At 33.1% G+C, this 22,626-nt stretch overlaps 1 long non-coding RNA gene across 2 annotated transcripts in view; it reads right to left on the bottom strand.

Moving 5' to 3' along the window:
- LOC141583539 (uncharacterized) overlaps positions 1-22,626 on the bottom strand; it is an 85,187-nt gene that overhangs the window by 15,236 nt on the left and 47,325 nt on the right. The window contains exon 1 of one of the 2 annotated variants that reach the window (XR_012516188.1): positions 10,191-10,205. The exons of the other annotated variant lie outside the window; for it this stretch is intronic. This is a non-coding gene — a long non-coding RNA (uncharacterized LOC141583539). Of the gene's footprint in view, positions 1-10,190; positions 10,206-22,626 lie in introns of those variants that run through there. 2 annotated transcript variants of the gene reach the window in all.

Here is a 22,626-nt window from a genome sequence, read left to right as displayed (position 1 = left end):
TACTGGGCAAAAGGAACTACATTAAACAAGACTTTAATAATGTGTTTGTAAGATGTCAGGACAGGGGAAATGTTCTTTAGTTCTATGGTTAGGTCTCCGCCTTTTGGTGAGTCTGTGCCCTTAGACTGTAAACCTCACAAGTGCTTCTCCTTTTTCCCCCTGGGTAGGTAGAGCAGGATGGCTGAAGGAGGGGCTTCAGTTGTGTATTTTCTTTTCCTTACGTGGAAGACTAAAGTCAGCTGGAGTTGGCTAATTCCCTTGCCCTCAGTACAACCGTCTCTGATATAACCTCAGCAGGTTAGGCTCTGATACAATTGTTTTTTCCTGAGTGCTGGCCTTGTTACCTACGTAATACTCTGGCATATTTCAAACGGTTTCTTTTCTGCCCACCCTGTTGCACATCTGATAGTACTTTTCTTCTGTATTCACTATGAAAGCCTGAGACAACTCCTGGAGCTAAAGCTAACAAAAGCATGAGGGACCTTCTATCATTGAATCTTCCTGGAGACTGTGTTTTGTTTTTTTGTCTCTTCGGTTTGCCACACTGAACCTCCAGCAATTAATCAATTATAATGTAGGTTTTCCTACCATTTTACTGATTCATGAAGGTTTCTGCTCATAAATTTCTGCTCAGATAAGTTGTGATTCCCTGTATCTACCTGTCTATCTCTGTAATTTTGAGGATTTTGGTTTGTCCTGTGACCTCATTTCTCTGACAGGCATAAGAATAGTTGTGTTTGTTTATCTTTTCCTTCTTATCTCAAAATTATTTGCAGGTCATTTTGTACTATACTTATTGGTAAATTACCATAAAATTTAAATAAATATGTAGATATCTGCTATCATGTTCATGTGACTAAAATTAGGTTATTTATGAAGACTCTATTTTTAGTTTTCTGAAGAAAAAGTACTAAGTAAATATTATAACATACATAAAGTCTATATTTTCCTTTTTTATGTTTTAAGGTAGGTGTTTTTCTAATGTCATCCTCTAGTTTTTTTTACTGATAATGGAATGTAATAGGGTTTGGATTCAGTGCTTGAAGTGCCAACACATTTCTAAAAATAAGGATAAAAGCATTATTATCTTAGTTTTTCAAAAATAACAAAATTCACTGAGCATCATACAGGTGCCTTAAACAAAAATATAAAGTAACTATAACTACCTCTCCAATAGTGGAAGCCATAACCTGCCACCATTTATCCAATTAGATACATTCCAGGAGTAATGGTATTCTTGAATCATTTTACTAGCTTTCAAGCACCAGTCATGAGAAGAATAATATGAAATCAAGAAGAGCTGAAAATTTTCCCCTTTTTTCTTCAACCATTCATCTCTGTGGGGAAGCATCAATATCTATTATATCTGTTACAATATCAGTCTGAGTGCTTGCTACAGTAGGATGACTGATTTCCATTCTTTCCTCAACTTATCTCACTTCTGAAGTTCATCAGCTCTAGGGAGGTACAGTTACTTCCCACTGAGTACTCTTTGAGTCCCTCTTCTGACTTGAATTTGTACCATAAAAGCAAAGTTATTATTCAGTAAATTAAGGCATGCTGGGGAGCAACCCATTTTCATTGTGCCTAGCCGATTTTCATTTTAAGAGGAAGATAAGCAACGCCTTTAGAGTTTCACTCCATGAAATTTCTCTTCACCATGGGTGATTATGATTGACTGCCATTCTATATCTCTAATCACATTTGTATTAATCTTATGTTATATTGTCTTCTGACATAGAATTGCTGAAATGTAAGTGTTTCTTTACAACCCATGGTTACAAATCTATTTGAATCATGTTCTTTAAAGAGTTATCCCATTAGAAAAGAAAACAAAAATAGTGCATAAAACAATTGATTATTCTGCTCTCATTGTACTGAATAAGAATCTCTTTACAGAAAATAATTCTGGAAGTTATTTTCCTTGATACTGAGATGAAGCAGAGTATATTAAAGTTTCTAGTGAAAATTGAAAGAAACAAATCCATGATTATTTAATTTTATGATATTCTTAATTTTTTCTAAATTATAACTTCACTTACTAAAACTAAAGTATAGCTAAATAATAAGAAATTATAATTATTCCTTCATAAATGACAAAAAATAAAAATAAGAATATTGATCTGGGTTGTTTTCTTTCTTTCTTCCTTGATCCCAGTCACAGTAAAAAGCTATAATATTTTAAAATAATTTTTACTTATCTGTTGCTCAGGTAAAATTTTAAAATAGTTCTGAAACTGGTTCAACATTTAATTTTTATTTTTGTGAGACAAAATTTCACTCTTGTTGACCATTCTGACATGATCTCGGTTCACTGCAACTTGCACTTCCCCGGTTCAACCGATTCTACAGCCTCAGCCTCCCAAGTAGCTGAAATTACAGGCATGTGCCACCACACCCTAGTAATTTTGTATTTTTAGTAGACAGGGGATTTCACCATGTTGGTCAGGCTCATCTTGAAGCTCTGACCTCAGGTGATACACCTGCCTCGGACTCCCAAGGAGCTGCGATTACAGGCATGAACCACTGCACCCTGCAACATATTTATTTTTTGGTAGTCAAAGTACTTACAAAGCAACATTTATTAAACTTATTATTTCTGCTTTTTTTTTCCTTCCTTGGCAACTCTAGGTCAACTGTTTTTATAATTTATATTTATTCCAAGCAAATATTTTATCGATCTTTTAGGTAAGCAAAATAATATGCCTAAGTTAAACTAATTATAAAATTTAACTGGAACTTTATAAATGGAAATCTGCCTACTTTGAAAGCAAGAAAACAGTCCAGGGACACAGTAGGTGCTCTTACACATATGAAACATTTCTATTATATTAATTACATAAAATTGTTATATTATTTATATTAATCACATAAATAATAACCATTAGCGGTGACACTTATATTTCTGCTCAATGAGTTCGTATATTTCCAACTTGGATCTCTTAGTAAATTTTCCTCCAAAAAAAAAAGAGTTCTTTTTTTTGGGGGGATGGTCTTTTTTTTTGTTGTTTTTTTTTTTTTTTTTTTTTTTTTAAACTCTGGCTAAAGAAACACCAGCATTGTGCCCGTGAATGACATCAAAAGAGGTTGTGAGAGACTGAGTACTAGTATTAGAGATTTTTTTTTTTTTTAAGGGGTAAGATATCAAGGGAAAAAAGTCTACTTGCCCTGTGTAAGTAATTTGTAGGTTGGTCCATTTTGTGGTTTACAGCATTGCATGTGCATCATATGTTTAAGGTCTGCAGACATACCAAATGTTGTAGAGCTCCTGTGATTACATCTCATGCCCTATACACCAGAGGAACTTTTTCCTATGTATTTTCTACCTGGTTGTTTTAACTCTCTAGCTAGGTCTATTCAATTCTGTTTTCTAATTTTCCAGTCATAGGTTATTTGAATCTTCCATTTCAGGATGAGTCCTTACTGAATTCTAACTCTAACATAATGAATTTATCCATAAAACATTGCATGCCTTTGATTATTCTGCAATTGAGATTTGACTACACATATTACCTGTGGATTCAGGTACTCTTTCTCTGTTAAACTCAAGATGAGTCACTTACCAGGAAGCTGGAATACCCTCTATTATTTCAGACAAAGTATTTATCTGAATATAGAATGATTTCCAGAGTGTAATCTCTAATGACTGAACATTTATTTTTGCAACTCAACAGTAAAATTTCCAATTCGGTTGGCTTTTAATATGAACTTCATTCATTTCATCTTTCTTTTATTTACTTATTAATTCATCTCTTTATTCAAAAAGTTTCTAAATTCTCATTGTATCATAGAAATAATGTCTATAGCCTTATGCATACAATAATGTAGTCATGCTCTTAATCTTCATGGTTTTTATAGAACAGCACACAGATAACATACAACAAGCAAGAGTACGGGGCTTTTAGAAAGTTCATGCTCATATTTTTTTGTTTCCTTTGTTATTTGGCTCATAATAAAATGACTGTAGCATTTACCAAATAAATGAAGGTAGGCACACAATTGAATCTGACAAGATTTCTAGCAAGCGTAATGAGGCATTCATACCATTCCCCTCTCCTGAACCTCGCAATTCAGTAGCACTAAAGTAGGTAAAATACTAGTGTCCACTATTTCTCATTAGCAAATATATGAATTAGTACTTAATTCAATATATATGTATTGTATTTCTATTTCAGGCAAGGCACTATGTTAAGTGCTAGTAATAAGATGTGAATATGTAAGAATCATCATTCTCGTCTTTACGGAGTTTATTGTCTTTAAGAAATCAAGTGAGCTGGTAATTTTAAATCATATTTCTTAATAAAGCATATCACTTAGGTAAATTTCTCTGCAAATCTGCATGAGAGAATTAGTGGTAGGGGTTCTGAAACTCTTTGAAGTCAGAATGAAATACATTTTTTATCTCAGTGGAACATTTTCCCAAATACATATTTTTTCTATGTAAAATGGATATTTTCTCAGTAAATATACTTCTAAACAGACTTGCTGAATGTTGCATTTCTAGATTGATGGTACCAAAATATTTATTCATGAGAACCTTTCTGCAGAATCACAACACAAAAGAGACCAACAATTCTGTGTATTTAAGTAGCTGATACAATTCTTTAGAGTCATATAACAAAAATGATTTTTTGCTGGAGAGGAAAGCTTGCTTTCAAGCAGACTGTTGGAATAAGGTGGATGCTAGAATATATTGAGTGGCTTTACAAATCTTCTGCAGGCATTTAACAGACTTTTATGATGCTTACATTTGCCTCAAATTTATCCTTTTTAAAAATATTTTAGATTTATTACTTAAATTAAAATAACAACAGGAGTACAGTTAACTGGTTATAAGAAACGCTTTGCATGTGAAAAAAAAAAAAAAAAGAGATATTTTAATTCACATTTTTGGAATGCCTAAAACATTACCACACAGTAAAAAAGGATGCTTGAGACGAAAGATGAAGGCTGTTTCTTTGCTTGATGTGGTAGAGGCTACTCGTTTTTACCCAATATTCGTTATCTCATTATTATCTATTTGAAATACCCTGTCAATATCTGTTAAGCATATGACTACCCAAAGTAAAGTCAAGCTTTCCCATCCTTGTTGCCACAAAGCTTGTCCTTGTGACAAGCTCACACTAAAGGTTGTCTTTTACGTTTACAAGCTGAAAACTGTCTTGAAACCGAGGGATATTCCTTTCATCTTCGTCTTGCTTCTTCTGGCTCTTTATAAAGACACACTGCCATGTTTGATTAGTATGTGTAAGAGTTCTTACTGAACAAGATAAACTAATAGAAGGACCATTTGTTCCTGCTGATAGAAAAATCCATACAAACCCCAGATTACACCTATTTATGGGAAACAGATATAAACTTTGATCTTTTTGAATCTACAATTGTTTGGAGTTCACTGTCACCTTCATCCTGACTTGGTATCACTGACATACTTTCCATGTTAGGAAATATGGCACATATTTAGCACTCAATCGGTATTGAATTATTATTGTTCTTGAACAGTGGAAGTAATAAAGTAAAAGTAAATGACAGCGTAGGGTGAGTTCCACAGAACTAAACCTTACTATCAAGATTTCTTTGCAAGTGACTTATTAAGAAAGTGTTTCTGGGTCAGGCGCGGTGGCTCAAGCCTGTAATCCCAGCACTTTGGGAGGCCGAGGCAGGCGGATCACAAGGTCAAGAGATCAAGACCATCCTGGCCAACATGGTGAAATCCCGTCTCTACTAAAAATACAAAAATTAGCTGGACGTGGTAGCATGCGCCTGTAGTCCCAGCTACTCGGGAGGCTGAGGCAGGAGAATTGCTTGAACCTAGGAGGCAGAGGTTGCAATGAGCCAAGATTGTGCCACTGCACTCCAGCCTAGCGCCTAGCGACAGAATGAGACTCTGTTAAAAAAAAAAAAAAAAAAAAAAAAAAAAAGTGTTTCCAGAAAACAGAAACTAACGAAAACTTTGTAAAGGAGTGAGAGAATCAGATTAAGAGAGGAAAAAAACAAGAATATGTGGTTTTAAGCAAAGTCCTAGCCTCAGCTTCATGGCAAAGCTGGAGGGACAGATTCTCAAGACATTAAGAAGGTTCTATCCTACTGTTAACACAGAGAAATGTAACCCAGAAATAATTTCACTAAATATAATGGTCATACTTTTTTGGTTTTACAGTGCCTTAATTAAGAAACTTAAATTCATTCACAGAAAATAATGCAAGTGCAATAGCAACACCTAAATAAAATTTCAGACCGTATTTGGCATTATTTGGCATTATGCCTAGATTGAATGAGCAACTGTGCTCATGAATCAGCCTAAGAGTGGCAAGATAAATTCAAGTATCTAAGTTATGACTCATTCTTAGTTTTCCCATTTTGAGTTCGTTTTACCATTTGTCATTTCAATATTACCTAGCAGTATCGCCTCCCCAAAATGTTTTTGTCAGAAAAGTTGAAGGCCATTAGACGAATGTAAGTATTTACTGTAAAACACAAGCTCTTTTGTGAAATATTAGCTCGATACAACAGCAGTCGTGGTTTTACCATGGAAAGTAATGACAAAAACAGCAATTAATTTTTCACCAATCTAATATATTCAGTTATAAATGAGTGTATTACCTTAGCAAAACCAAATGTTTTGAACTGTCATAATTTTCTTTGTCTTTAGGGATGAATGAGATTTCATTTTATGCACATTTTGCTTATCCATTCATCCAAACACAGGACACCTGCTTTTCTTCTTTACTTTAGCTATGGTGAGAATGCTGAAATAAATATGAGTGTATAAATATCTCTTCCAGAACAGACCCTGTTTTCATATGGCAAATCTTTTAAATTTTTTGTGAAACTCCGCCTCTGTTTTCTACAGTGATTGTACCATTTTACATTCCCACCAACGGTTTATAAGCATTCTAATTTCCCACATCCTTGACAAAACTTATTTTCTGTTTTTCTGATTGTAGCCATCATAATGGATGTGAGGCGGTATCTTACTGTAGTTTTGATTTGCATTTATTGATAATTTCCTTGATGGTGAGTTTTTTTTTTTTTTTTTTTTTTTTTTTTTTTTTTTTTTTTTTTTTTGGGCTTATTGGCCATTCATGTATCTTCTTTGGAGAAAAGTTCATCAAGTTTTTAATTTATTTTTAAATCTGGTTGTTTGTGTTTTTGTTGTTGAATTTTAGGTAGTCTCCATGTATCCAGAACAATAAAATTTCTTATCAAACTGAATATTTGCAAATAATGTTTCTCATTTGATGGATTGCTTTTTTATTCTGTTAATACTGTCTTTTGATGCACATTTAAAAATAATTTTAATAAAATATAATTTGTCTTTTTCTATGTCTTTGGTGTCATATATAAAATATCACCAAGTCCAGTTATCATAAAGCTTTTTCCTTGTGTTTTATTCTAAGAGTTTTATAGATTTAGGTCTTACATTTGGGTTACAAATTCATTATAAGTTAAAATTTGCACGTGGCATTGGAAAGGGTCAAATTTCAGTCTTTTGCCTGCGGTACCCAGTTTTCTCAAGATCATTTGTTGAAAAGACTGTCTTTGCCCCATTGTATGCTCTTGGCACACTTTTTAATCATTTAAGAATATATGTGAAATTTATTGTAGATTGAGAAGTATTAACATTTTAACAATTTTAAGGCTTTAATCCATGGAAATGGGATGCTTTTCCATGTATTCGTGCCTTCCTTAATTCCTTCAGAAATGTTGTGTAGCTTTTAATGTACAAGGTTTTTGTTTTTGTTTGTTTTACCTCTTATAGTATTTTGTTATTTTTGATTCTACTATAAATTATTTTCTTAATTTTTTTTTCAAATTGTTGACTGTTACTGTGCATAAATGCAACTGATTTTTTTGTGTTGAGTTTATATCCAATAAAGTTGCTGAATTGAGTTTTTAGTTATAGCTCTGTGCACGCATGTGTGGTGTGTGTGTGTGTGTGTGTGTGTGTGTGTGTGTGTGTGTGTAATATTCAGGCATTTTTTAATCTAAGATCATATCATATAGGTACAGAAATAATTTTTTTCCCATCATTTCAATTTGGAGGTCTTTTGTTTGGTTTTCTTACATAATTGTCTTGACTAAGACTCCCACTACCATGTGGAATAGAAGTTGCAAAGGAGAGCATTCTCGCCTTATTGCTCATCTTAGAGGAAAAGATTCATTTTTCAATCTTGTGTGTAATATTTGAAGTGACTCTTTCTTATAAAGCTTTTATTACATTGTGGTAGTTTCTTTCTATTCCTAGTTCGCTGAGATTTGTTTCATCACTAAAGAGTATAAACTTTATTAAATGTTTTTTCCATGTCATTTGAGATGAGCCTGTAGTTTTTGCTCCTTTGTTCTATAAACATTGTATGTTACATAGATTAGACTTTATATAGTGAACCGTTCTTGCATTTCAAAACTAAAATCATCTTGTTCATGGTATATAATTATTTTAATATGCTGCTAAACTTGGTTTACTAGTATTGTGATGAGGATTTTTGCATCAGTGTTCATAAAAGATAATAGTTTGTATTTTTCTTTTCATGCAGAAGTAATTTTGTCTGGCTTTAGTATTAGGGTAATATTGGCCTCATAAAATGAAGTAGGTGAATTAAAAGTGTTCCCTCCGCTTCAGTTTTTGAAAAAATTTGAGAAAGATTGATATGTGTTCTTTAAGTGTTTGATAGAATTCACCAACAAAGCCACCAGGTAATTTCTTTTGGTCAGGAGATTCTGATTCAAATTTCTTACTAGTTATAAGTTTATTTAATTTTTATTTTTTTGTGTGATTTAGCCTTTCTATGTTTTGCCTTTTTAGAAATTTTTCCATTTCATCTAGCTTATCATTTGTTGGCATACAATTATTCATAGTACTTTCTTATACTTATTTTTATGTCAATACAATCAATAGTAATGTCTCCTTTTCATTTTGGATTGTACTAATTTGATTCTTCTCTGTTTTTCTTTTAGTGACTCTGGATAAATAATTGTTTTATTATTTTCTTAAAGACACAATTTTTTATTTTGTTTGTATTTTTGACTTATTTTTTATTCTCTAACCTGTTATTTTGGCTCTAACATTTATTATTTCCTTATTGTCAGCTTTGGATTCAGTTTGTTCTTTTGATAGATTTTTCAATTGCATAATTAAGTTGTTAATTTGAGATATTTATTGGTTTTTAATGTAAGAATTTATACCTATAAATTTCCCACAGCATTACTCTGTGTTCTATGAGTTTTAATATGTTGTATTTTCATTTCTACTCTTCTCAAATTATTTTCTAATTTTCATTTTGATTTATTATTTAATTCATTGATTGTTTAACAGTGTACTAATTTCCACGACTGGAAAATTTCTAATTTTTCTTCTGTTATTGATTTCTAACTTTATCCCATTTTTATAGAGAATAAACTTTTTGATATATATTTTAAATTACTACAACCTAATTTGTGGCCTACCATATGGTCTGACCTTGGAAATATTCCATGGGAACTTGAGAAGAATATTCATCCTGATGTTGTTGAGTAGAGTTTTTTAGATCTAGTTGGTATATTGTGCTGTTCAAGTCTTCTGTTTTCCTTCTGTTATCTTATCTCTGGTTGGTCTATCTATTTAGAATGAATTATTAATGTTTTAAACTATTATCATAGAACTATCTATTTCACTCTTTACTTAAATCAATATATGCTTCATATACCTTGATAGTTTGTAATTAGGTACATATATGTTTGTTGCTATTATATCTTCTTCCTGTATTGGACATTTTATTAATATAAATCTTTCTTTATCTCTTATAATCTTTTCTTATTTAAAGTAAAATAATTGCATGCTGTTTTTTAAATTAACTGTTTTTAATAAAAGTTTAATTCACTTAATTTGAAGCACTTACTTGTGAGCAAGTTACATCTGTCATTTTACTATTTGTTTTCTATATATAATTTTTTGTTCCTCATTTCCTGCATTACTCTCTTCTTTTATATTTTGTTGACTTTTTTTTTAAAGTAAAACATTTAAATTCCTTCCTCATTTCCTTTTGCAAATATTCTGTGGCTCTCTTTTCATGGTTACCATGGGGATTATATTTAGCATCCTTATTTTACAACACTCTAATTAGAATTTATGCCAGCTTAACTTAAATGACATACAAAAGCTCTGCTGACTTTATAGCTATATCTCCACTTCTTTCAGCTGTTGATGTTACAAAATCTTTATTTTTATACATAAAAATGTATAAAATTTTTATACATAAAAATATCTTTATGTATTGTATGTCCAAAAACATAAACTAATAATTATTTTTAACAGATTAGTCTCTTAAATTTTGCAGAAAACCAATTTTGAAATTATAAACCAAACAACAATAATACTCATTTTCAGATAAGTAATTGTTTTTGTTTGAATTTTTTAGTTTCTTAAATTATGTTGAGGAAAAAAAAGTGGAGTCACAATATTACTAGCTTTTGTAATTGCTCTTGTACTTATCTTTACCAAAATTCAGATGTGTTTATCTGTATTCAAGTTACTGTCTAGTGTCATTTGATTTCGACATGCAGTATGCCTTTTGGTATTTCTTACAGGTCAAGTTTAGTAGTAACATATTCCCTGGGAGTATGTTATCTGGGAATGCCTTAATTATTTCCACACTTCTTAGGAACAATTTGGCCAGATATAGAATTCCGAGTTGACACATTTTTTATTTTTATTTTCAGTACTTTGAATCTATCAGCGCAGTGTCTTCTGACTGCCAAGGTTTCTGATGACACATCTTCTGATTAAATCTGAAACTAAATCGAAATATATGATGATAATCTGCTGTCTCCTGTATGTAATAAGTCAATTCTGTTTTACTGCTTTCAAAATTCTCCCTGTCTTTTACTTTCAACATTTTAATTATAATGAATCTTGCTGTGATCTCTTTCAGTTTACTTGTAGTTTGTTAAGCTTCTTGAATGTTAACATTCATGTCTTCCATTCAATTTGGGAAATTTTCCAGCCATTATTTCTTTAAATATTCTCCAAATTATTTTATATTTTTTCCTCTTTCTGGGATTCCATAATGCATATAGTAATTCACTTGTTAGTATTCCCCAGCTCCCTGTGTACACACTCCTTCAATCATTTTTTTTTTTTTTATTCTGTACTTCAGATTCAGCAATTTTCATCATCTTAACTTCAGGTTTGCTGCCTCCTTTTTCTTGATTAAATTGCTTTTGAATCCCTCTAGTAAATATTTTATTTGTTATAATTTTGAGTTATAGAATTTCTTTTGGTTTATTTTTAGAATTACTGTCTCTATTTCTATTTCACTTGTGTTCATATATTTCTTGACTTTCTCCATATCTTCTTTTAGTTTTTGAGTATTTTTAAGACAATTGTTTTAAGGCCTGTGTAGATCAGCCATCAAGTATTTTCAAGGGAACAGTTTCTGTTTTGCTGTTGTTGATTTATTCCCCCTCTTTTAAATGGGACATACTTTTCCATTCCTTTGGATGCCTTGTGATTTTGTCGTTGTTGAAACCTGAACATTTAAATTTAATGATATAATAACTAGAGATTAATTATATCTCTTCCCCAGCATGTGTCATGTTTTATTTATATTTTCTTGATTATTATAGGATATCTCTGCTGAGATTCAGCCAGAGGTGTCGATTTAAGATTTTCTCAAGTATTTTTCTGAGACTCCACCTTCTACTGGGCAGGCATTGAACTTGTCATTTTCCCTCATGTATATGATTGTTTTTGAAAGTACTGTGTGTCTATACCTGGCTCCCAAAGTGGGAGAAGGGAAAATATGAATGGAGGAAGAAAGCATCAGCCCATTAAATCACCTGGAAATTATTTCATTCAGAGTAAGAGGGGCTTGCAATAATTGAGGGTGGGTATAAAATAATGGTTTCTGCTTTTTATGTCTTTACCTCTGTGAATAAGAAGCAGCAAGAATCATTGATCAGAACACAGGTTCCAAAAATTTGTAGAAGAGGTTCCTTTTTGGCTTCTATGATCTAGATTCAAGCTACTTAGGTGCAAGAAACATATGAACAACTGCCTGACATGCGGCTGAAGGGAGGGTGACAGCGGGCTACCGCTGTGCTAAGAACTAAAATTAACCACAATTTATCATCCAAGCCTTCCACTGGAAGTCTAAAACTTTCAGTATATTCCAGAGTTCTAAAATAGCAATATCAGATAGATTCTGCCTGTACAATTGTTGTCAAGGTAGGGAGACATGTTTCTGATGCTTCCTACTCCATCATCTTCTCAGAATTCTCTGTGGGTCCAAATACAGCACTTCTCATCCAGGAAAAGTGCTGCAGTCCTCTGAGCCTCAGTTTCCTTGTTTGTAAGAAACAATGTAACCTCTATATCAACTATCTTTGAAGGTTATATGAAATAGGAAATATAATGACCTGTAATAAATATACAGTAAGTGGTAAGATATTTTAAAAGTGCATAATAGATTACAATGTTTGAACATTTGCCTACTCTTGCTATTAATTGCTGGCATAGGATTTAAACGTTTTATTCAAACAAGGAGAAAAGCCAATAGTCCTCAAAAATGGCTTTTTTTGAGTTCTGAAATAGGAATATTGCCAATTACTAACATTTCAAACTTTTTACTTCTTGATAAATGAAATTTAGAATTACAATGAGAAGTGAGATAGTTAGTTGACAGCAAGATTAGGGCAACAAGATCACAGTAGAATGGTCTTATTTCGCAACACCTCACTTCACCTTTATTTCCTGAATAAGATTTTTTATTCAATTTAATTTTTTTTTTTTACAGAAAAGTGTCTTTTAACTCTAGTACCAGTAGGATAGTCAGACACCGGTCATAAGCCTAAGGAAAAACATGCTTCCTGTCATCATGATTACTTTCAGAAACACATACTGAAATGAGATTAGCAGCAAAACAGGAACTCAGAGAAAACCATGCTCAAAAGCAAACAAAATGCAGAAATTATGTAATTGCCTAAAAGCCATGAAGTCACTTAGCTAAATATTTTAAGGAACAGCATTACTTAAAATAATAATCATCCTCACTTGACTAATAACATTTCATTTTCAGGGCATAAACAAAACCCAGGTTCAAATGATTAGTAGTTCAAGTCAGATGCCTTGAAATCCACCTCAGTCCCCATTTCCACTCATGCTGTTTCCACCCATTCCTTCAACCCACCTATTCCCAGAAATTCTTTTTTTTTTGTTTTTATTTTTATTTATTTATTTATTTATTTATTATTGCATTTTAGGTTTGGGGGTACATGCGAAGAACACGCAAGATTGTTGCATAGGTACACACATGGCAGTGTGGTTTGCTGCCTTCCTTCCCCTCACCTGTATCTCTCATTTCTCCCCATGCTATCTCTTCCCACCTCTCCACCCCCCTGCCCCTCCCTTATTTCCCCCCAACGGACCCCAGTGTGTAGTGCTCCCCTCCCTGTGTCCATGTGTTCTCATTGTTCAACACCCACCTATGAGTGACAACATGTGGTGTTTGATTTTTCTGCTCTTGTGTCAGTTTGCTGAGAAAGATGGTTTCCAGGTTCATCCACGTCCCTACAAAGGACGTGAACTCATCGTTTTTGATGGCTGCATAATATTCCATGGTGTATATGTACCACATTTTCCCTATCCAGTCTATCATCTATGGGCATTTGGGTTGGTTCCAGATCTCTGCTATTGTAAACAGTGCTCCAATGAACATTCATGTGCATGTGTCCTTATAGTAGAATGATTTATAATCCTTTGGATATATACCCAGTAATGGGATTGCTGGGTCAAATGGGAGTTCTATTTTTAGGTCATTGAGGAATTGCCACACTGTCTTCCCCAATGGTTGAATTAATTTACACTCCCACCAACGGTGTAAAAGTGTCCCTATTTCTCCACATCCGCTCCAGCATCTGTTGTCTCCAGATTTTTTAATGATCGCCATTCTAACTGGTGTGAGAGGGTATCTCAATGTAGTTTTGATTTGCACTTCTCTAATGACCAGTGATGATGAGCATTTTTTCATATGTTTGTTGGCCTCCTGTATGTCTTCTTTTGTAAAGTGTCTGTTCATATCCTTCACCCAAAGGCGCCGGGATCTCCCGTGCTGTGACTCACTGAGTCGGTTCAAACAGCGGCACCAAGGCTCCTGGCGGTTTTTTTGCCTAGGAATCTCCTGGCCTGGCTCACTATTTCAAATGAATGGGCAACTCTGCCGTCTCAGGGCTCCAATCGCCAGCTAAGAGGGCTCCCAGACCAGTGGCTTTTGTACGGAGAGCTGCAACAGGGTGTGGTTAAAGCAGCCGCGTGGGCCAAATCAGCCCCGGGGGGTTAAAACAGCCACACTAGCTGGAACAGCAGCGCTGGCGACCCCTCTGCCTGGGTATCTCCTGGTGTGTGGGCAATGAAAATTCATCTGGAAATGCGGCGTCCACTCACCCTCTGCACTTTCACTGGGAGCTGAAGTCCTGAGCTGTTCTTAGGCGGCCATCTTCCCAGCATTCCCCCTCAATTTAATTTAATTCAATATTAAATATCAATATTTCAAAGGAACATATCTAATATTTAATTATAAAATATCAATGTTTAAAATGAACATACTAATTTTTAGTTCATTTCATATCTTGTTGATCCCTATTCCTTTGTTAACAATAGTTGAATTATCCAATGAAAGGTAAAATTGTGAAAATCAAAAATAGAATTAATGTTGGAATAATAGCTCCAAGGTTTTGTTGAACATATTTTTCCCCTTTCAACTGAACCATGTTCTGGGAGACAGCCAAAAAGGAAAGTATTCATAAGACATTCAAACTGTCTATATTGCCTTTGAAGTGTTTGGTAGAAAAATAATTTTTTAACACCTGTATTACAAGAGAATCTATGATTATGAAAATGATTGATCACACACATTGTGATTTAGGCATGTATTTTTCTGTGTGGCATAAATTCACCTTTGCTTTACAAGTTTTTTTTTTTACTTATTTTTTCTTTAGTGTTATTTTATTTGTTCTCCAAATAATATAACTTCTTATTCAGTATGTCTTCTTTGATGTTGTATTTTTGCATAAAATTCTGCATATATTTATTGTAAGGTACTTTTGAAAAATATTCTCCTATACAGTCTGGACAGCTATTTTTTGAATATAAAAAGCAGAATAAATCTATTTGTACAATTAAAATATTTGCATGATTTGTCTTTTTTCATATGATTACTTGTTATTTAAAATGTCTCCAGCCTTATAATCAATGCAGTTATTTGAAATAACATCAGATAGAAAATGCACCCAGAACTAATATTTTTTAATCAACAAGATGCTCATTTTTTCAAAGCATATTTTAATTAATCTTATATTTATGTATTTATAAAGCTAAATTCACTGAACTACATGTAAATACTTTTAAATTATCACATTTATAATTTTATTCAATAACATAAATATCTAGCTGCTTTTCTAATTCACAAAACCTTTTTTGCTAATCTTTCTTCATAAACAAACTTAATGTTTTCTTTCTCAATGACCTTTGTTTCCTGCATTTTACCTGCCATGTTACTTCAAGAAATGTTTTCTATTTCAAATATATTATTTTTCCCCAAAGGAGCTTTTTTTTTTTTTTTTTTAATTTAACCTGATTGAGGATTTTTAGTTAATGTAAGTAACTTGCTGACAAGCAATTATTTATTTTTCTTCTGATTAGGTAACCTTTTTTGCCCAGTGACTTGATCATTATACACCTCTGACCATATAGATAGTTCTGAATGAGATGCAACAGAAAATGTTTTATTAGCATGAAGTTACTTTACTCTGAGGATACCAATCGTTGGTTTAAGAATGAACTAATCCTGACAGTCTCATTAATGAGTGTTACATATCACTGATACAATAGCATTAGTTCGGTGACATTTGTCTGTAATTGACGTCACAATTTTTTGGCAAGTTTTAATTTTTAAATTTAAAGAGTTGGAAAAAATATGTAGCTGTTACCATAAGGCTTAAAATCTCACAGTGTATCATTTATATGCACTCCAGTATATACAAATCTTTTCAAACTTTATCTTTAAAGTAAGAATATGCTAGTTTCAGCAAGAACTAAAGTTCATTGTCAGCATTTATTCTCACCTCAACTTTTGATTCCTTATTTCTTTTCATGATTGTTGAATCAACAATCAATGAATCAATGACTCAATCAGTGTTAAAGGAAGCCTTTAATGATTGTTGAGTTTAGAGCTGCAGGGAGAATATAGAGATATTTTAAAGTGAAACATCTCTCCATTTGTATTTATAATAGTGGTCTATGTTTCAAACTCTGTACCTAGCAAAGAAATGAAAGAGCAGCCTTTCTTCACAGAATTTGTAGGAAAATAGACAAAAAGCAATTAAAATATAATGAAAATAAAAGGCTTTGGCTAAAGAAAGACAATATACTGACCTCAGTAAATGTAATTTTTTTAATCTAGCTTTAATACAGTAGAATTTTTCAGAAAAAAAATTGAACTGATATTTGGGTTATTTACTCGGCCAGGAGTCCCCAGACCCCAGGCCACAGAGTGGTACTGGCCTGTTAGGAACTGGGCTGCACAGCAGGAGGTGAGTGGAAAGTGAGAGAGCAAAGCTTCATCTGTATTTACAGCTGCTCTCCATCCCTCCTGTTACCACCTGAGCTCCACCTCCTGTCAGATCAGTGGGGGCATTAGATTCTCATAGGAGCGCAAACCCTACTGTAAAGTGTGCAGGCGAGAGACCTAGGTTGCTCAGGGCTCCTACTGATTCTCCATTATAGTGAGTGGTATAATTATTTCATTATATGTTACAATGTAACAATAATAGAAAAAAACTGCACAATCAATGTAATGTTCTTGAATCATCCCCAAACCATCCCTCCTCTCTGCCAACCCATCCATGGAAAAACTATCTTCTGCAAAATTGGTCTCTGGTTCCAAAAAAATGGAAGACCACTGTATTAGACAACGCACATCTATTTCCTCTTCATCCATCATATGGGGCTGTCTATACTGCAAAGATATTTTAAAGCCGTCATCTTTTAATCAGCCACAGGGAAAGAAGAGCGCTGTTAGATCTAATTAGTTTTTCTCAAATGGAGCACAGAATTGCCACTAATTTATACAAATACGTTGCTGAATTGAGCGTATCTTTGATAGCTGCCCCAAAGCTTTATTGCTCCAAGGTAGCTAGCTCTCTCCTTAGGCACAGCACTTAAATGCCCCCTCTTAGCAGGTGCCATTGGGTCAAATGATACCTGCCCCATGCAAGAGGATTGTCATAGCTAAGTACGTGGAGTTAAAAGTGATAGCTAGGAAATCTGTTAAATTCACATTGCAACTGAAAGAATTGGTCAGCTGTCTATACCCATTAATACATGATCACGAATTGGTTTACATATTAATATAATAAACAAACATGTTACTAAATGGATGTTATATGTCAACACAATACTTTTGAAAAGATGACAGGGCAGTAAAAGTATAGAAAAAGATTGTGAGACCGAGAATGGAAAGGGGTCACAGGACACCTGAAATGTGCATGCTAAAAAGAGGGAAATAAGGAATCAAAAGTTGAGGTGGGGATAAATGCTGACAATGAACTTTAGTTCTTGCTGAAACGAGCATATGCTTACTGTAAAGATAAAGCTCGAAAAGGCAAAAAGAAAGAAAGCAACTTTGCCAGAAATTATAGTTTTATATTTTCTAAGTCATATTGATTATTTGATTTGAAGGATATAAAAATGCCTATATATATATATATATATATATATATATATATATATATAAATATGCCATTTGTAGTGAATGAAAAAGAATGTCTCCTACCAGGAATCTTGAGGGGTACTGTAACATTTTAGGGTAACCCAATTGATAAGCTTGGTTTAAGGTCTGTGAGGCATAAATCTGAATTTCGAATGGGATGGCAAAAGCAATTACCTTACCTTTCAAAAGAAAAGCCACAAAAGCAAAAATACGTTCGTCCAAAGTCCAAATGCTTTTTTGTCATTGAGATGTTTGTGCTGAAATTTAAAACCTGAATTATTCTGGTTTCAAATGTATATATATTCTGGAAAAATATATTTATATATATTCTGGAAAAATATATTTATTCCCAGCGATTTTAAATTGATCAAATACAATGCACATAAATATATATTTATATTACACACACACATCTATATATTGCACAGAATGTCTACCACAGCTTATAAATTTTCTCTAAAAATTCCTCTGAAACAATTGTCTATATTATTTATACTTAGCACATTTTTATTATTATCACAATTTTTGCTATTTTTTTCCTACAACAATGAAAACTAATCACAGTTTATGTCAGATAGTAGGCTGAAACATGAATATATGGTAAGGAGAAAAGACAAGCCGACCATTCCATCCTCTGTGCCCTACTTTGGCATCAAGGCAAGTAACTTAAATTTTATCGGATTTGGTGACTACAGAAATGGCTTCAGAGAATACAGTGTGCCTTGCTTTAAGCTATTGTAAATGATTGTTTAAAAATGGATATTAAAAAGTCTGCATTTAAATATGTCCTCAAAGACTCTCTCCATTATGTTTGCTATTATCTTGCCTTTTTACTCAGTTTCAAGATTTGAAAAAACTGATAGAGATTATAAGAAATATAGCATAGCAAGACTTTAATAAGGAATATGTTAAGAATTCAATGTACTTTAGATATTACTAGTATCGTTGTTAATATATTTCTATTTCATTATTTAAAATATGTGGTTTTTATTAGATAATAACCCTTTATGTTCTATGAATAATTTGAATTTATTTTGTTTATTTTAAAAATTCATATGTATTTAATTTTTTAGTAATGTCCGATAGTGGGCATAAATCATCAGATTTTGGGTGGTGACTACAATATTTTCCATGATTTTCAGCTTTCTCACTTCTTTTGTGCATGTAAGTGTGTGTCTTTGCTATGAATTTATCTTCCCTGAGTTACATCTTCTCCAGGAGGTGAATTAAGCATATACAATGGACAGCGGGGGTTTGTATTTGGTTTGTGTCTAGAGTTTGTGTTTGTTATTTTGGCCTGATCTTCAAGTATTTTCCAGCCTTGAATCAGTTTTTCCATTGGATCAAGCATACAACTCATGCATATAATGAGCAATAGCAATTTATGCTTTTCTGCAAATAAGTCTAATGTTGAAAGAGTTCGCATAGTCTTCATCTGTGCATATTCTCCCTTTGGTTTCCAATGACAAACAGAGTAAATTCTCTTTGGTACTCTACGGTGGTGGCCCCAGCTCCTTTCTAACAGTGTCTTTGAAACCACAATTCCTAATATCCACTTTTGAGGTTTATTCCACATTTATTTTACACTTTTTTTCTCTGAACATCATTATAATTTTTAGCTCAGTTTGGTTCTGGAGATTTCCCTTTGCAGGTGGGAATTTATTTTAAAGTTCATTAACATGTATTCCAACTACATTAATGTCTTTGAGGCAGTAAAAGGTGGGTAGATCCCAATATGTGCACAGTTTCCTCTTTTTTTTTTTTAATTAACTGATTTTATTGTATATATTTAAGAGCTACCACATGATACCTTGACATATGTATAGATACTGAAGTAATTGCTACAGTTAAGCAAATTCATTTATCCGTCACCTTCTATAGTTATCTCCTATATTTTTCCTTTTTTGGTGGTAAGATAACCTAAAATCTATTCTTTTAGCAAATATTCAAAATACTGGACAATTTCATAAATTATAGTTTTCCTGACTTAATTATATCTCCAGACTTATTCATCCTATATAACGGCAAGTTTTTTTTTTTTTTTACTTTATAATATACATCTTTCAACAGTCTCCCTGCTGAGAGATGAAATCAGCAACTCAGAGTATGTCCAACAGCCAAGACATGAAAACAACCTGTGTCCATTGAGAAATGAATGAATAAAGATATATATATATATATATGTATATATATATATATATAATGTAATGGAATAATGTTGTGGAATATTATTCAATCTTAAAAAAGGAGAGGCTGCCATTTGTGGCAACATGGATGAATCTGGAAGACCTTGTGGTCAGGGAAATTTGCCAGAAAAGAAAGAAAAATATCACAATATCCTCCTTGTATATAGAATCTTTAAAAAACTATGAAATACATAGAAGCAAAGAGTGGAATAGTGATTATCAGGAGTGCACAGGGGAAGAAAATGGGAAGATAAATCTACTCTCCTTATCTAAAATTTGATAGCTACAATGCTTTATGTTTTTTTTTTTTTTAAGGACCAGGAACATCAAGAACTGATGTGGCCTATGGCTAACAAAATTAAAGCTCCATTAGGATGGAAATTTAAGAAGCTGTAAAATTTATCTCAATGTTATTAACTGTTCAAAAGTGTTAGTTTGATAGCAAGAAATAGAATTATATTTTGCAAGAATAAGGCAATTGAATTGTGCCTCTTTAGTGCTCCATGGCTAGTCCCTTTAGTAGTGCTGAATCTGATGATGATGATAATAATATTAGGGAGAAAAAACTGAACAGAGTGCTGATTAGGTGCTACATACTAGTCTGATTGCTTCACATTTATTATCTCCTTTAATTCTCACAACCATTATTTGAGGAGTAACTTTCATTATCTTCATTCAACAGATGAAGACATTTAGGGCAGAAAGTTTAGTAATTTGCCTGAGGTTATACAGTCATATGTTAAATATCTAGGATTGAAATTAGGCAGCTTGGATTAAAATTTATGATGCTATCCTTTATGCTGTAATTTATGTTAGCACTGAATGATATTAAAATAATATTCATTCTTTGCATACATTGAGAGAGGTAAACCAGACTGCTATTCCAAGACTCAGATAACGCAGCCTTCAGCATCAGATTTCATTATCACACGCCTGTTGAAAGTCATAAGAATGAAATTAGTACTACCTTTAAATTAAGATGAGGTATGGCAGAGTTCCCCAACCCCTGGCCTGTGGCTTGCTAGGAACTGGCCTGCACACCAGGAGGTGACCAAGGATCAAGTGAATGAAGCTTCATCTGTATTTACAGCCAACCCCCTTCACTGGCATTACCATCTGGGCTTAACTTCCTGTCAGATCAGTGGTAGCATTAGATTCTCATAGCGTCACAAACTCTATTGTGAACTGCGCATATGAGGAATCTAGGTTGCACCCACCTTATGAGAATCTAATGGCTGATGATCTCTCACTGTCTCCCATCACTCCCAGATGGGACTGTCTAGTTGCCAGAAAATAAGCTTTGGGCTCCCACTTATTCTACATTATGGTGAATTATATAATTATCTTATTATATATTACAATGCAATAATAATAGAAATATACTGTACAATGAATGTAATGTGCTTGATCATCCCAAAGCCATCCCCAACCCTGGATCTGTGGAAAAATTGTCTTCCACAAATCCCATTCCTGGTGCCAAAAAGCTTGGGAACCACTGATGTATAATATACACATACAGAATATCTATATAACCACTAATGAATTTACAGTTTAACTTTTATAAACATTTCTGAGTACCCAATAGCATAGAAATAGCATTACTCACTTGAAAAACATATTTTATTGAGCCAAAAAAAGAATAATAGAAACATTAGGAGGAAGAGATACTGTTTATCTGAGCTGCTTAGGGCAATTTTTAGCCTTTTGTAAAGATAAATGACATTAAACACACCCAGTTGTCAGACTGCCATTCCGTGGTGAATATTCTGACTGTGGGAGTTTTCAAAGAATCAGACAAATCATAGTAGCAGTTAGATAGACGTAGGCGTTACTGTCCACCAGAGGAGGTTAGCAGCCTTTATGTTTGCTTGACATAAATCTTTGTTCAACAACAAATGAACCTCTATTCCTGCTGTTTTTAAAATGCAAGCTTTGTTCATTTTTGTTATTTCTAAAGCAGATATATCACATGAGGGGGTGGGAAAAAAGGGTAAGAATTCAGAAAACATTCTTAGAATGAATATTGCTCACCCAGAGACAGACACCACAACTAGATTGCATCAGTAACTCCAATACCCTTGACTTTTTAATCAGATTCCCAACTCAGAAAATGGGACACATTTTGAACATACAGTTTAAAATATCTAATTAAATATAATAAAGCAGAATTAGTAATTTGTGAATATTTTCAGTAGTGTTTTAAATTTTTGCTTATAAAAACAGTGCATGGTTTTGGCTACTTATGAATTTTATTCTTTTTAAATTGTGAAATATATGTTATTTTATATTATTTATTTTACTACATACGCACATCTATTAAGTATATCCACATATGACTATCATCATGTAGATTAATAGATAAAACACACAGGCATACACAGTAAGGGAGCAGTGCTCTATACCTCAATTGGCTATTCTACTACTTTACCATCTCATTGTTTATTTTACTTTTCACTTGATTTTGAAAATCATCATACACTGGTGAGGCATAACAGTTTTAACCATTTTTCCAATTGCTACTTTTTGTTTTTGTTTTTGTTTTTGTTTTGTGTTGTTTTGGTTTTGGGATGCAGTCTCACTCTGTCTCCAGGCTAGAGTGCAGTGGCACAATCTTGGCTCACTGCAACCTCTGCCTCCTGGGTTCAAGCAATCCTCCTGCCTCAGCCTTCTGAGTAGCTGGGATTACAGGCATGCAC

Source organism: Saimiri boliviensis, chromosome 1 (genome assembly GCF_048565385.1).
Source record: "Saimiri boliviensis isolate mSaiBol1 chromosome 1, mSaiBol1.pri, whole genome shotgun sequence".
Classification (NCBI taxonomy): Eukaryota; Metazoa; Chordata; class Mammalia; order Primates; family Cebidae; genus Saimiri; species Saimiri boliviensis.
The sequence above is the reverse complement of the archived record's forward strand: the minus strand, read 5'-3'. Positions and strand labels throughout refer to the sequence as shown.